General features: G+C 39.6%; 1 pseudogene; it reads right to left on the minus strand.

The window, feature by feature from the left end:
* Positions 1-547: 547 nt before the first annotated feature.
* LOC102757303 lies at positions 548-1,029 on the minus strand (annotated as a pseudogene).
* Between the last annotated feature and the right edge of the window lie 12,318 nt (positions 1,030-13,347).

The following is a 13,347-nucleotide window of genomic DNA, read 5'->3' on the forward strand; positions in this document are numbered from 1 at the left end:
TGGAGGGTCTCTGAGCTGGACGATGGAATGTGCGCGAACTTAGGACGTGCACATCCACCTCCTGATGGACAGAAAGACAGATCTAAAGGAACCTTTCAAAGTTCTTATCCAAACTACCTCCCCCAACTCCACATCTTAAATCGGCTTTATGCCCTTGCATATAAAACAAAACCAAGCAACACAAATACCCAGAGACTGGTTTTCCCTTCTAAATGAGGGACCCATGGGCTTTGTGTTCGAGCTTCTGGGAAACAGGCGGCTGGCAACAAACAGAAACACCTCTCCTCACTCCGCCAGGTCACTGGCACGTCAGAGGGGCCTGTCAGCCTGTTGGTTCCTCAGAGGGCTCTGGCTTGGCTTCCGGGAAATGCCTGTTGCCAGGCATTTTGCCACAAAATATTTAGGCTCTCAAAAACTCTCTGACCCAAAGTATAGCACCAGTTTTAACCATTCACTTTCTAGGATTAAAACACAAAAGAACCAGTGTCCGGAGGCAAGTGACACATGCCTTAAACTTGCTGCCATCCTTAATTCTTCATTCATAAACTTAGCTTAAAAAAACAAAATTATCATTCTTCACTTTACATAGATTCCTGCCCTCGGCCTCCAAAGCAATGGCAATGACTGCTATTTCTGAATGAATGAGACTCCTCTTCATGGTCATGGTTGGATGAGGTTCATATGGTCATCCACACACTTGGTCACACACCTCTCCAGATGCCACTTCACCTGCTCTTTCCTTCTGCATCTATGGAGTCTTGGGCGTGTCCTTGCAATGCATGGTGGCCCGGGCCAGGCGACCCTGGAACTTCTCCAATGCACTGGAAATCAGGGCCTGGGCTCCAGCCAGAGGCGCTGGCGGAGCTCAATGCCCAGGTGCACCTGCTGCACAGACGCCTGGCTGTCCTCACAACAGCCTGCACTGCACCAGACCATGAGGTCCTGCATCTCCCAGATATTCTCTCTCTCCAGGCTCTCCACCATGGAGTCCACAGCCTCCTGCACCCGAAGCTGCTGCAGGTCCGCCATAGCGACCCTGTGCTGCACCACACAGCTCAGCGCCCACATGCACTCCATGTCCCACCGCACCCTCGGGGGTTTTTCGTTGTTGTTGTTAATCTTCACCTGAGGTTATTTCTTTTTCTGTTGATTTTTAGACAGCGTTAAAGGGAGCATCAGAGACAGAGAGAGAGAAACATCAGTGTGAGAGAGACACAACGATTTGTTGCCTCTACACTCCCCGACCAGGGCCAGGGATTGAGCCTGCAACCGAGGTACCTGCCCTTGACCAGGAATCAAACCCTCCACCCTCCAGTGCACAGGTGATGCTCTAACAGTAAGCAACACCATCCAGGTCTCTTTTTTTAATTCTCACCCAAGGATATGTTTTTACTGATTTTTAGAAAGAGTGGAATGAAGAGAGAGAGAGAGAGAGAGAGAGAGAGAAACATCAATGTGACCCAAAAATTTCATGGCAGTGTAAACAACAGGGAGTAATACCAGTAGATAAAATTCCCAAACTCTGTACAAACACAGACAAAAAAAAATGTACACTTGTTGTTACATAAATAGTAAGGCCAAGAGGGTTAATCCTTTGCCATCTTTGCAGTGATCCATCAGTGAACTTTTGCCAAACAGACTGGAGTCAGGTCAATGTTACATTATTTTAAAGGAGAAGGAGCTCTAAGCATAAAAATATGCCAGTTTCCTAAGGGACAAAGCTGATAAACAAATATGCCTGTATGTTTACATCTTCTTTTGGAACCCAATAGCTCCCAAACTTTTAGAAATAATCCTTTCAATAAAAGAAAAAAGATTGGAGGATGCATCTCCAATAAGTGGTGATTTTATAAACATTAACTTATGTATTTTGCAACATAAATCTACTCTAAAAATATGTTGTGGATATAATAATTTTTAAATGATGTGATAAACATAAAATAAATAATTTAAAAGCTTTACACATTTTCTACCCATATTATCATTGACTAATTTCCTAACACAATATATACTTAGAATTTGTTATTGACTGCAGCAGAGGTAAATCCATACTTTAAAATAGTTGCATTGATATTTGTAATATTTTTACTGACTTCTTATCAGATCCTCTTAATGTGGCTGGCAAGTATAAATTATTAGAAGTAGAGTAGCAACTCTGCCATTTATTACTACCTGCAGCTTGCATTAGTTTTTTCTTGCGTTTAATTTCCTGTGCAATACTAGTATATTTTATCAAATATTTATTCCATAATTGTGAAGGTTAAATTAGTAAATATACTGTATGGGTAAAAATGTACTAATAAAATATATACATAATATGAATAATTTGATGCAAAAAATCTACTTAAGAGGATGCTTGAGGCATTGCAATACACTGGTATTAATCACATGAGGACACCATGCCCACTCTCCACATTGTGGAACTCCTACTCTTTCTACAAAATAGCTTCTGTACCATCTGAAAAATGGACCCGCAGCGGGTGAATATAACCATTAATTTATATATTAAAATTAGTTGCATAAGCAACAAAAGAAAAAATAGATAAATCAAACTTCACCGAAATGTTAAGACTTTTGTGCATAAAGGATACTGTCACAACAGAATAAAAAGACAACTCACAGAATGGGAGAATATGTTTGCAAATCATATATCTGATAAGGTACTAATATCAACAATATACAAAAACTCCTGTAAGTCAACAACAAAACATGATGACAAAATGGGTAAAGGACTGGAACAGACATTTCTCCAAAGAAAATATACAAATGGCCAATAATCACATGAAAAAATGTTCAATATCGCTAGTCATTAGGAAATTGCAAGTCAAAACTACAGTGAGCTACCACTTCAAAACCATTAGGCTTATTATTAAAATAAAACACAGAAAATAATGTGTTAGCAAGGATGTAGAGATATTAGAACACTCATGCAATTCATGGTGGTTATATAAAATGTGTGTCACTGTGGAAATAGTTTGTTCCTCAAAAAGTTAAACATAAAATTACCATATGATCCAGCAAATCTACCTCAAAAAAAATTTAAAACAAGGACTAAAATAGATACTAGAACGCAATGTTCATAGCAGCATTATTTCCAATAGCCAAAAGGTAGAAACAACCCAAATGCCCATAAGTGGATGAATATATAAACAAATGTGGCATACCCCTACAATGGAATTGTTTTGGTCCTTTTTGGTCCTTGTAGCATGAAATTCTGATACATGCTACAACATGGATGAACTTTAAAAACACTATGCTAAATGAAATAAGTCAGACACAAAAGGATAAGTACTGTATGACTCCACTTATAAAAGTTACCAGTATAGAAAAGTTCATAGAGACAGAAAGTAGAATAGAGGTTACCATGGGCTAAGGGGAGAGGAGAATGGGAAGTCATGTTTAATGTGTATAAAGTAATGTTGAAGACATTCTGGAAGTGGATAGTAGTGATGGCTGTACAATGTGTAATATAATTATTGCCAATGAGTTGTATTTTATTTATTTATTTATTTTTTAATTTTTATTGATTTCAAAGAGGAAGGGAGAAGGAGAGAGAGAGAGAAACATCAATGATGAGAAAGAATCACTGATCAGCCATCTCCTGCATGCCCCCACCATGGATTGGGCCCACAACCCAGGCATGTGCCCTGACCGGGAATTGAACTGTGACCTTCTGGTTCATAGGTTGACACTCAACCACTGAGCCACACCGGCCAGGCTGAGTTGTATTTAAAATGGTCAGTTATGTTATGGATCTGAAATCGAATCTGTGCTGTGCTCCCGAAGCCATGTGTTTGGAGGGAGGCTACACCATCCTTGGGGAAGACATGCATTGTTTAAATCATTTTGAAAAACTTGCGAAGTTGTCATATGGGTAAAAACCAATAGTTCCTGTTATTACTTCATAAGTTCAAAACGCCAAGGTTGGAACTAGTAAATTCAGGCTTTTATACAAATATTCAATCCCATCTTTCTTAGCATATGTAGAAAAAGTTAAGTTTGCCAAATGATATACCATCTTGTTAGCTAAGACACTAAAAATGATAGCAGAGTGAAAAAATGGTAACAGAATTATTGAATGAAGCAAGGGCAGCCATAAGTCTCCACAATCCTCATCAAACTCAAGTTAACTCATTTACTGATTAATAAAAAATGGACTGTAAATCTATTTTCTGTTAAGTAAATGAAGAAACTGAGGGTAAGAGGTGAAATGGGGTCTCGAAGGTCACATAGGTGATTAGTGGGAAAGTAGCATGAGATTCTGGAACCCTGAGCAGTTGGGGCTCCTGCCACAGACAGAGTGTGATGCTCCCCAGGTTGAGGAAATGAGTGTGTGGAATCCAGTCCAGGCACTGCTGGGAACGTGGGCTCTGTAGAGCAGGGTGTTAGCACCCTCATTGTAGCACCCTTATTGGGACATTTGTGAAATCTTCATAGGAAGTAGTAGAAAGAAATGCATAAACTAAGAAAAATGTGGTTGATGGTTATCTCCCACCATTCCATGCCATTTTGTGTAGCCACCTCTGCTTTTCCCAGAATTTTCCACATTATCTGTATTCTGGATCTGCTAAAGCAAATATAGACATCACCTTACATACATCCTATACAGTAAAACCCTAATATGCAAATTGACTGAATGGCGGAACGACCGGCGGAATGACCAGTTGCTATGATGTGCACTGACCACCAGGGGGCAGACGCTCAATGCAGGAGCTGCCCCCTGGTGGTCAGTGCGCTCCCACAAGGGAAGCGCCACTCAGCCAGAAGCCAGGCTCACGGCTGGCAAGCACAGCAGCAGTGGCGGGCCTAAGCCAGCAGTCAGACATCCACCGAGGGGTCCCAGACTCTGAGGGGGTGCACACTGGGCTGAAGAACACCCCCCCAGTGCACAAATTTCATGCACCAGGCCTCTAGTATATAATACATTATAGGCACTGTACAGAGATATGTATATATTTATTTTCTCTCCAGTTACACTTTCATATTTTCTTTAAAACTAATTTTACCTAGTGTATGTTGTAGTATTTCAAATATTTCCAAAATAAAGGGGGGAAAAAACAACTTCCCTTAATAAGCTGTCTATGGCCCATTTTTGAAATCATAACATGCAGATGAAGTAAATGAATCTGAGGGGAGGAAACAAAACTAAGCAACTGAAAAAAGTCTTATTTTTCCACTTGACTGGTAATTCTCTATCCTTCTCTCCCTCCTCATATATTTTGGTCACTTCCAATTTCATATTCCAAAAATGAAATCCAATGGGCTATAAGCTAAACAACTGACAAAGATTGGTCAAGTTAAACCAACGTCATAGGGCCAATGTGAAAGGCCCAATTTCTCTGAAGAGATTTGAAGTGAGAATCTTCACCCCCAGATTGTATTATTTCACTGCAGATGAAACCCACCTACGCTTAATGGATCAAGAGCCATGGCTTCCTCCGGGCAGTTTTCCTTTAAAACAGTCCAGGTTTTTTATTCCCCAGTCTTTAAAATGCATGGAGCAATTGCTAGCTAAATCTCTGATGTCAACAGGAAAACACATGTTAGTCATTGGGTCTTAATTTTATTCTTAGGCAAATCTGAGTTTCAGGTGAAGATGCCCTTAAAATCGAGTTTGATTTCGCTTTCTTTATTCTTGCATTGCGATAACATGTTAGGAAGCTAGTATTAATGGGAAATCAGATCACAGGCTAAATGAAGAATTATGTCCATTTGGAACAGAGACTTTTAGACAACCAAATCATCACTTAGTGTCTATATTGGATTCCTTCCTGAGTTTAGCCTTTAGGCAATCGGTTTATTAAAGGATTCTAAAAGCATTTGACCTTTTTGTGAATCAGAGAAAGCTCAAAAGAATTTCTAGCTATAATGAAATCATAAGGGTCATAAACCCATATGCTGTAGACTTTAATTAATGGCCAGACTACCCCACAGCAGAGTAAAGTGCTGGGATAGCAGGTGTGTTTGGGGAGGTACTGACTGCCTGGGAAGCAGCTGGACTTGGACTGAGAACAGAGAGATAGCAAATCTCTCGCACAGGGGCAGTTTGGCATTCCTTTGACCCCCGGATACCTTAACTTGACTCCTTTGTTTCTTACAAATTTTACATCTGCATGGAGAAAAAATATGGTTTTTCTATCTTTTAAAGAAAATAAGTTTGCATCCCATTCTCTCCCCTCCCCCACACCTGGATTGGACATTATTTATCGTCAGGCAGAAGTGGGGTGCGACACAACACGTGATCATATTTAATGGTCTCCCAAATTACTTTTGTGAAATATCCACCTCCTTGCCACAACTAGATTTACTGCACTGCCTGGAAATAACAAATGTAATTACTTTGGAATCAACATAATATGAGGCCAGATTGCCTTAACATTCCTTTTGCTTGAGAGAAACTTAATATGAATGAGAACCAGCTGTCTGTCTGTCAGCATGCGCATTTGGTCAGCTTTCATAACTGATGACAGATATGGCTCTTTTGGAAAATACTTTAAAGTCACATAATTGTAATGGCCATTTTTTCTCTGACAGATTTAATATCTATAATGAATCATGTAAAGCACATATATCTTACCTGAAATCAAGAGATAACTTTGTGTTTTCCAAATGGTTATCTTCCCTGGAATATTTACCCCCAACCTAAAGTTTTGGATTTCTTTAATAAAAGGAGTAATATGTTCTTATTCAAAAGGAGAAAATAAATGAAGCTTGTGACTTCATAGCTAAAAAAAAAAATAAATAAATAAAAAATAAAAAAAAAAATGCCCTCGTGTGATCTGGAGCTTTAGATGGCAAGAAGGGTCTTTAAAGTGTGTGTGTGTGTGTGTGCGTGTGTGTGTGCGTGTGTGTGTGTGCATGTGTGTGTGTGTGTGTGTGAGAGAGAGAGAGAGAGAGATTTAATTTATGTAGCTTTTATTATGCTAATTGTCAGACTCTTTGTCAGACAATTAAAGGTTTTAAAAGAACTAGCATTTGGGGTCTCACCTTTGTGATTTGGCTGGCAACATTCATCTTCTTTATCTTCACAATAACCCAACCTTGTGAGTTAGATAGTTGGACCTGCCTCTTTCCAAAAGGAACAATGAAATTTAGTGACAGTAGTAACTTTCCCAAGGTCACAGAACTTTGTAATGATAAAGTTGAGAGTGTGATGCAGGCCTCTTTGATTCAAGTCAGTAATAAAATCATTAAATCATTAATGAAAGAGCTCAGCAAGATTGGCAAAAGCCTGCTCATCATACAAAAACCAGTAACTATCTATGTATCAGTCATAACAGTGTAATACAGAAAAATGATCCCCTTCGTAAGTCAGGGTAATGAGAAAGGGTGATGGGCAAATAGATCAGTGGAACTAGTTTACAACCACATATGTGGATACTTGACATATGACAGAGGTGTCATTACAGTGAAGAAAGGCTGGGCTAATCAATTAGTGGTGATTAGAAAGTAAGCTATCCATATGAATCTCTACTTTATACTCTAAAACATTAAAAATGTTGCAATGAGATTAAAAACCTGTATGTGAAAAGCAAAACTTTAAAATAAAATAAAGAAGGCTAAATGATGTTAAAGGATGGAAGGAGTTCTTTAAAAACACCAACAGAAAAGCACAAATGACACAATGAAAGAATAAATTTGCTATATTAAAATTAAGACTTTTTAAAATAACAAAACACAACATAAATAGTGAAAAAGCAAGCCACGGGCTGGGAGAAGATATTTGCAAGATATATAACTGATAACAGAATTAGTATCCAGAACATATAAAGAATATATACAGAAATCAATAACCCAACAGAAAAACAGGCAATTCACATAACAGAAAATCTAATCTTAACATATGAAAATATTTTAACCATACTAGTAATAAAAAAATAAAATTAAACAATGCTATATCATTTCACATTTATTAAATTGACCAATTTTTCAAGTCTGAAAATACCTATTGTTGGCCAGATATGATGCAACAGGAATTTTCGCCTATTGCTGATGGAATTGGAAGAACCACTTTGGAACACAACTTGGCAATGTCTAGCAAAGTTAAAGATGTACATTGCCTAACACCTAGCAATTTGGCTCTTATGTCTGTCTGTGTCTTAGAAAAACTCCGTAACATGCATACAAGAAGAAATAAAAATATATTAAGTGAAGCCTTGTTTATGAAAATAAAATAATAGCAACCCAAATATATTTAAATTTAAAAAGGATATATTTTAATATATTTATAAAATGTAACACTATGTGACAGCTTAAATAAACTAAATTTGCCAACTTGTAGCAACATGAATAAATCTCAAAAACATAGAATTGACTAAAAATTAAATTTGCAAAGCATTTGTACAATATGATAAAATATATGTAAAGTTCAAAAACGTGTAAAAATATGATAGTTTATGGAAACAACTTATGGAAATTTATGTTTGTACTTACATGAAATGCATATATGAAAAATAACAAAACAATATAGTGCTTCTCTATGAAAAAGCACAAATAAAAATGAAACCAGGGAATTTTGTTAGGAAAGCTCTTAAATTTCTTCTTTAAAAAAATATGAAATGAATATGATGTTAATAGGTAGGAAAAAGAGAGAAAAGAGGAGGAAGGCATGGGAAGAGAAGGGATAGAAAAAAAGGAAGTAAGAAAAAAAGGAGAGAGAAAAGAAGGAAGGGAGAGGAGAAAGAAAAATCTATAATAATAAAAGGGTAATATGTTAATTAGACCGGACAACCTTCCAGACAAAGCTGCGATGGCGCTGGGGGATGAGGGGGGTGCTGAGGCAGAGGCAGACGTTATGGCTGCAGGGGGCCAAGCCCCTTGCATGAATTTCGTGCATTGGGCCTCTAGTTAAGAGTATAAAAAACTCTAGGTCAAATAATTGAGATTTTGTCTTCTAGTGGAGAGTCATTTAAATTAAATAAACAAACAAACAAAAAATAAACCACAGATTAGTCCTACCAGGTTTGGTTCACTGGTTAGCCAACTGCAGACTGGAGAATTCTATTCAGAACAAGGGCATATACCTCAGTTGCAGGCTCCATCTCCCACCACACCCCTTTGGAGAGCATGCAGGAGGTAACCAATCAATGTGTCTCTCTCACATCAATGTTTCTCTCTGCCTCTTCCCCTCCTTCCCACTTTCTCTAAAAATCAATGGAAAAAAAATATCCTCAGGTGACAATTAACAACAACAACAAAAAGAAAATTATAGATTTTTACAAACCCTTATATAATGGAGCTAGGTTTAATATGATTTAATAAAATTCACAAATTTAAATCAATTAGGAGGTCAATTTGAATCAAACAGATCCAAAAATGTTGAGTACTTACAGGCATGCAATTATAAAACATCTGTGCCTATGGCTTTCAAACTGACTGTAACGAACAATTTACCTTTGTGTGGATCAGGCTTAAATCTTGAAACAGGAAGCCTTTTGGCCTCTGTGTGCCCCCTCCCAGCTCTCACCTGTACCCCCAGGGCAATTTTCTTTCCTGCCATCCAGAAACAAAAACGCAAAGACAGGATAGCAGTACAGGAGCAACCTGACCTGTCTTTCATATTACAGGCATTTCTCAGGCTGTTGTGTTCAAATTAGGCTGTGGCTGGACTTCAGTTTCATTCAGCTCCAACATGTAAAGAGCTTAGACGTCATCGCTCTCATCCTAACAACAAGAACAAGTGGGGGAAATCTGAAAACGAACAACTTTCCCTGGACCCGTCAGAAAAAAGCTCACAGGGCAAAGGGCCACCCTGAAATCTGGAGACACCGGAGAGTCCAGAGATCACAGCCAAGATCTGGATACCTGGAGCAGAGGCCGCCGGAACCATGAACTGGCGGCAACGCCTACCTGGTAATTTTGACAAACTGCCAGAGGCTGCGTGTGGACTAGCGTGACAATGAGTAACGCCTATGGCTTGGGGAGACCTTCACATTTTCTTGGCATTTTCCTTCAGGAGGAAAGATCCCTCATGGCTCAGGCAAGGGGAGGGGAGAGGTTAACTATTTTGAAATACACCCAGAGTTTTCTCCATAAAAAGGCCTACTCTTCAGGGGAAAGACTTCATCAGAGCCTCACCCGCCTTGGTTAGAAATTCATGTCCACACAAAATCGAGTGTGGGAGCTGGCAAGAGAAGTTAGGAAGTTATTGCAATATCCATGGGAGGCAAAGCTGCAGATGTGGGTTTTTTTGTTGTTTTTTTCATGAAGGTGTTTTTTTTCCATGAAGACTCTAGAAAAGACTGGGTCTGTAGGAAAGGGAGAAAGAACGCCAACTAGCTAGGCTGCTGAAAGGAAGGCAGATTATAGTTGTGGACAGAGAAGGGAGAAGATGGACCATCTCCCTCAGAGTGAAAGAGCCACGGGTGTCCGGGAGAGAGGAGAGCCCACCACCTCTACAGGCCATTGACGAGTCCCCTGTGGCCAAACTTTTCAGAAGTGTGACACTGGTAGGCTCCCTGAACAAAGGGTAGAAGATTTAGTTACCCTAGGGAAGGACAAGGACATCAGAGGAAACGTTTGCTCCCTGAGGTGGGACTGAAGAGAATATGTGGAGAATTTATCCTTGTGCCAACTTTTTAGCACAGTTTGCAGATGTGCCTTATCCAATGGGCTGTATGATTCCTGAGCTGAGAGCACTGTCGGCACTCTTCCGCAGAAGATCCCAAGGTCACCCATTCATACTGGGAATCACCTCTCTCTTCCCTTCAAATCCCCTGACATCATGACCAATGTCTTTGCATTATTTTATGGCTACACCAAAAGTGGATGCTCACAGGCTGCAAAGAGGCTGGTGACACCCATCCTGACACTAAGGGATCCCACCAGTCCCCGCGGATCTGCTGGTCTTTACCCTGCAGTTCCTCAAGCATTGCCTTGAAAGTTCCTGAAGCCACTGTAAGGCTTGTATTTTACCATTCAGATGGCACTCCTGTTTTTTCTTTTCCAGCAGATCCAGCCTCAACACTTGTATTTTCTCACTCAAATTAATCAAAACTATTTGTCAGAGAACAGCCTAAATGGCAGCAAGGACACATCACGGTATACAGAACACTCTGGGCGAAAGATTCCCCTGGACTGGGCAGCCCTGGTTTCTCTGCCATTTCTGTGGCAACAGCCGGAAATTCTAGGGCCACCTAAGCTTGATGTAGGCTCCAGAGGCCTGGAAATGAGACCCAAGAAGATTCTCACTGTTAGTAATTTCTGTGCTCATTTATTTCTATGTCATGTCTGCATGTCAGAAATGTTCACACTCTGAACTTCAGAGATAGCATTACTGAGATTTGATAGTTGAATATGAATGAATAAATGGATGGATGGATGGATGGATGAATTATGAAGAATGAATGAATGAATATCAGAAAGCAATGTTAAATATATAGTTGAACTTTTCTTACAAAAGGGAATTCTCAAAATGCCCCCCTTCAGGCAGAACACATACTAATTTCTCACTTCCTTTATTTTCAGTAGGAAAATATTGAATGAGGAACAAAGAAACATATGGGACCATGACCTCACAAGTAAGTGTTGGCCCTCATATTTCATGGTCTCTCTGACCTAATACCCTCAACTCAGAATAGAGTGTTAGAGTGAGAGGACATACTAGCACTGCTGAAATAAATTAACACAAACTGGGTAACTTAAAACAACAGATATTTACTGTCTCATAGTCTGGAAGGCCAAAAGTCTGAAAACAAGGAATCAGCAGGGTTGTGCTCTTCTAGAGACTAAGGGAGACTCCACTCCATACCCCTCTCCTAGCTTCTTGGTGGCTGTCGGCAATTCTCAGTATTCTTTGGCTTGTAGACACATCACTCCAATCTCTGCCTCTATCTTCACTTGGGCTTCACCTCTGTGTCTCAAACCTCCCTTTCCTTTCTTCTATAAGGCACCAGTCATAGGATTTAGAGCCCACCCTAAAACCAGTATGATCTAATCCTAAGATCCTTAACTTAACATCTGCTCAGACCCTGTCTCTAAATAAGATTACATTTATAAATACCAGAGGTAACTTATCTTATTGGGACCTCTATGCAACTTACTAAGGAAATAACAGAGTATGTTAACTATTATAGTTGATGTGCCAAGAGAGTATAGTGCAGGCTTCTTCTCTAGTTCTCATTGGCTCCAAAGATGAAGGAAAGTCAGTATAATAATGGCTCAATGGTTAGCTTACAGACACACACACACACACTCACACACACACACACACAACACAGAGTAGTGATTTTTGGAAACTATTTAAGGGACAAATAATGTTGAATTCTACTTCCTAAGGTTGAATTAAATTAGGTAGATATGTGATGGTGATTTAGAAAAAAAGTCACTGTTCTTCCTGTGTTTCCTTTTTACTCTCACACTCACAACACTTCAGACACAAGATGTGTGGAGGTTTTTCCACACCAAGCAGCCCTGTGACATCAGCTGGGTGTCCTACAATTTAACTCAATTCTGACACTATCTGGAGACAATGTCAGATCCCACAGGCTCAGGCTCATGAGACTTCCTCATGACAGATGTCAATGGGATGTAGTAGGTCCCCAGGTTACCCACGACTTCTGCTCAGCTGGGCTACAAACCAGAGGTTCCCATGATTGGATTATTGGCTACAGCAGCTCACAAAACTCAAGGAAATTCCTACTTACATTTACCAGTTTATTAAAGAATATAACAAAGGATACAGATGAACATCCAGGTGAAGAGATACACAGGGTAAGGTCTGGGCGCAGCCTGAGTGTAGGAGCTTCTATCCCCGTGGAGTTGTGGTGTACCACCCTCCCTGTATGTAGAGGTGTTCACCCACTTGGAAGCTCTCTGGGCCCCATAGTATACCACTGAGATTTTTTTATGGAGGATTTCTCACATAGGCCAATTAATGCATTTCCAGCCCCTCTTCTTTTTCTGGAGAATGGGGTGAGAGGCTGAAAATTCCCAGCTTCTGATCATGACTTGGTCTTTCTGATGACCAGCTACCATCTAGGAGGTCACCAAGAGACACTCATTAGAATAAAAGACACTCACTCCCATCGCCCAGGAAATGCCAAAGGATTTAGGATTTAGGAGCCTTGTGTCAGGAGTCAGGGGTCAAAGACCAAATAGGAGAACAAAAGTTGCTCCTAGTGCTCTTATCGCTTAGGAAATTACAGGGGTTTTAGGAGCTCTGTGCCAGGAATCAGGGACAGAGACCAATACATACATTTTTTTATTATCTCACAGATGGTCTCTCATCATAATAAAAAAAATAGCAGCTGTTTAATTGCATCATTAGCAAAGCAACTTATCTTGTTAAAGTTCTTCAAAAACATTTGTTCTTTTAAAAAATTAAATAGCCTGCTTCTCTCAACTGGT

Source organism: Myotis davidii, unplaced genomic scaffold (assembly GCF_000327345.1).
Source record: "Myotis davidii unplaced genomic scaffold, ASM32734v1 scaffold753, whole genome shotgun sequence".
Taxonomy (NCBI): Eukaryota; Metazoa; Chordata; class Mammalia; order Chiroptera; family Vespertilionidae; genus Myotis; species Myotis davidii.